The 3,844-nt window shown below is 34.0% G+C and overlaps 1 protein-coding gene across 2 annotated transcripts in view; it reads right to left on the bottom strand.

The window, feature by feature from the left end:
* Nucleotides 1–3,844, bottom strand: part of tmem200b (transmembrane protein 200B) — a 22,777-nt gene that overhangs the window by 4,357 nt on the left and 14,576 nt on the right. The gene's annotated exons all lie outside the window — the stretch shown is intronic.

Below are 3,844 nucleotides of genomic sequence, written 5' to 3'. Positions count from 1 at the left end.
GGGTTGTTACCAACATCTGGTGAAAATTTCACGTCATTAGCACCTCTAGTAATATATTTACTGAGAAAAATGGTGACGTGTTCAATACTTATTTTACCCGCTATAAGTATGAATGAATTTTTTGAAGCTAACACAGATAAAATACCGCATAAATAATTCACACTGCTGATATTTACAGTTGTTGAGATATTTGAGATGTGAAGTAACAGGAAGTGATGTCAAAGGGGAATGTTTGAATGTGAACAAAGTGTTGCTACAATGCTAACAGTGCAGACTGTAGAGAAGAATCTGATGTTTGTGTTTCATTATTTTGAGTCAGATGGAGATAAAGAAAAGTCAGAGTTTTAACGTTTCAATGATCAAAGACCAGAGAGTTTTCTTTCTTAAAGAGTTCCCCTTTGATGTCACTTCCTGTTTCACTTTGGCTGAGCCAAGTTCAAAAGAAGATATGCCAGTTATGAGACAAAATGTATAAAATTGTGTGTATTATGCCAAGTTTTAGATGTTTTCTTTAACTTTCTGTATTTAAAGGATAATGTCAAAGGTACTTTAATTATTTGTATGTTCCCTTTAAATAGCCTGATTTTGAAAGCAAAAAAGAACAAAAAAAGAAAGTTGTTTTAAAAACTTTTCCACAGTAGCATACCTGAAGGCTCAGAATTTTGTGATATAATGCTGGAGATTTGTACAAAGATTATTTTATGATAAGAAATGTTGAAGTTATTGACATTTCAGTCAAACCTTGTAAATAGTGTTATACACTATCCCATGTGATATTATGAGATTTTGCGCCATCTGCTAGTCAATGTGTTGTGAATAACTCAGACACTAACACCAAATTTGATAATCATATATATATATATATATATATATATATATAATCACGTCAGTAAAATGAGTAGGTATAGTCATTTTGGTGTGATAAAGTTGCTAAACTGGTGGTCATATTAAATCAAACTGAAACCTAAAGAAATCAGCAGTGGATGCTTGTCCAATGATTACTTTCTGAGAGTTTCATTAAAATCAGTGCAGGGTACGGACACAAAAAAAAAAAAAAAAAAAAAACACTCACAGAAACACTAGCCAAAACATTATCACCCTGTTGCCTGCTGCAGCATTCAATAAAAAGCAAAGTAACAAAGACTCAAACTAAACCAACTTCAACACATCTGTTGTCTGTGAAACTAAGAATTAAAAATGTTACATATTGTTTTCTACAACTAATATACTGGGTGCAAAAAAGGTCAACTCATGGTTTCAATTACCATTTCAGAATTCCTTTCAATTTATGCTACATATTTGTACATTATGTGGCTTTTTGTTAATCTGCAGGCACCACGAAAAAAAAACATATTTTCTTTGCTAAGTTAACAAATCACCAGTTTCAAGCCTTTTTTTATCTTAACTTAATTATTTTTAAAGTCAAGATGGTAAATTTTACAAGTTTGCTTTTAAATTACTAATGGAAAAAGCTGCAAGACTTTAAAGTTGAATGAAATTCAGACAACAGAAGTTTTAGATTATGTACTGTGTTTTTTTAGTGCTGCTATTTTAGGTAACCTGAAGCCCAAAAAACCATGAACATAAGAAGGAACCCCAGAATTGCTGTTTAACTCCAACATGTTTCCTGGACTGTCTGGTTCTAGGCTGGATTATTGTAAATGTTTCTAACCTCAGTTATGCTGCTGTGGGATTAGACTGCTGGTTAACAAACTGACAACATTTTAACTCTCTGCTGTATAAAATGCTCCTGCTGCTGTCATTAACCTGTGTTTTTCTGTTTCTCATACAAACTACACCTGCACCCACCCTTCTGTGTCTCTTTCCTGTCCTCTCCACCTCTAGCCGCCCATCCTGAGCCTGGAGCTGCAGGTTTCAGTCGTTCCTTTCTGCTGTGGCCTTCATGAGTCATGAAGTGAAGATCGAGACAATCTGCTGGCTTCTTCAAACAACTTTTTTTTTTACTAATTGGCATTTCATGTACTGTTTGGGGATTTTATTGTATCAAAATTTGATTTTATTGGCTGTAATTGGACCTGAACTTGAATTTGTTTTGAATTGATTTCAAACTTGTCAGTGTGCATTGCCAATGCAATGCACACTATTGTGACTCATTTCCCATCCAAGTCATCTCAACTTTGCCATGCTTCGCCTCCTGCATACTTTGTCCTAGAGCTGCCATTGTAATTTATATCTGTAAAGCTCCTGTGCCAAACGATGGCTATGCCTTTTGGTGCCTGTAAAACTTATAGTTTTTGAAATATTAATGTTGAAACTTTATTCCAAATTCATAAAATKGGAGTCAATGGGGCCTTGTAATGGTCCAATACTGCCCCCAGCTGTACTCAACTTGGTACTGCACCATAGTTTTTTATATTTAATCTCAATAGTTCAGTGTTTACAATACTAATAAGATTATATTTTTGATGTTTTACTATATCATTATCTTAATATTGCTCTATTGTTGTAATATTAGGCAGTTTTGTGTCAATAATTGCATTGGCAATGTGGCCTCCTTCTGCACACATACAAACCAACCCCTGGCACCACCTTCTTCCACAACTCCATTGGTCTAATTGTCTATGTCATGGACTTTCATGTGGGAGATCAGGGTTCAAAACCCAGCTAACGCAACTTTAACAAAAAAATCTCCTCCAAATTCATATTGTCACACAATTACCTTAATTACAAACACCTGCTGACGTGACAGGCACAAGCTGGTATAGAAAACACATTTGAACTTGGTCAAAGTTACTTCTGCAAGTCCAATGCTGCAGGCAAAGCCATGCTACAATGACATGCTACATGGCAATGCACACTTGTTTTTACATCGTAAAAACCCATGTCTAGTTATTTTTGTTGTTCGTTCATTGGGACTGACTTTTGTTGTGAATTGCCACGTTATAAATGAAGTGAGCAGAACCTGTGCAGTTGTTTGAGTCTGTGGGCTGTTAGTAACTAAACTTAGCACAAAATGAGAAGTTTGTGTTTAGTAGATGTAGATGTAGATGTATTTGTTGTAACAAAACCTGGGTAATAACTCTTATAACTGGCACAGTGGCAGATCTAGGACTTTTCTGAAAAAGAGGCCATCGAGGGGCCACAATATTTATGAAGGGGCAAGTAATTTGTTCAAAATCGTTGCACACAAATCTCCAGTTTGGGTCAGATGTATACATTTAACCAGTCACACATGTTCAAACACAACACTTGCAATTAAAAAAAGTTTGCACAGTAAATTCTTCTTACCAATTTTTCATGCAATTTTACTGTATATAGATAAAATATTCTCAAGCACACAGCATGTGAAAAAATTCAGCTCTTATTTATCAGTTGAGTTTTTCTGCAGGAAGAAGAGAAGAAGTTTGATTCATTCTGGACTTTGACTCATTAATGCCTCTAGTGTTTGAACATGGAACTGCATTTACCATCAATTTGTTGAACATAAAGAGGCACGAGGCCCAGTCAGACATTAACAATGTACGGATCAAAATAATAATTATTCTAAATCTGGGTTTAATTTTTATTGTATTTACATCATAACTAAACTATCATAACTAACATAACTAAATTAAAAAAACTTACAGTTAAAGAGTAAAACTCCTGTCAAATAATCACAAGACATGATTTTAACAAACACTTTTATATTGTAACCTGCCCATAACAATTATTTGAACAAATACAAAGGTCAGTCAACAGACCACTCAGGCTTATCAGCACAAAAATAACTTTTTAAACATAAACAACAACAACAAAGATAGATAATTCAATAAATAAAATTGTGAAATATTTAACTTAAATGTTCCAAATAAAAAAACTGTAAAAATAAAATTTAGGGCTGCAA

The sequence above is a fragment of the Austrofundulus limnaeus genome, unplaced genomic scaffold (genome assembly GCF_001266775.1).
Source record: "Austrofundulus limnaeus strain Quisiro unplaced genomic scaffold, Austrofundulus_limnaeus-1.0 Scaffold1747, whole genome shotgun sequence".
In the NCBI taxonomy this organism is placed as follows: domain Eukaryota; kingdom Metazoa; phylum Chordata; class Actinopteri; order Cyprinodontiformes; family Rivulidae; genus Austrofundulus; species Austrofundulus limnaeus.
Note: the sequence above shows the minus strand (reverse complement) of the source record. Positions and strands in the feature narration are given on the sequence as shown.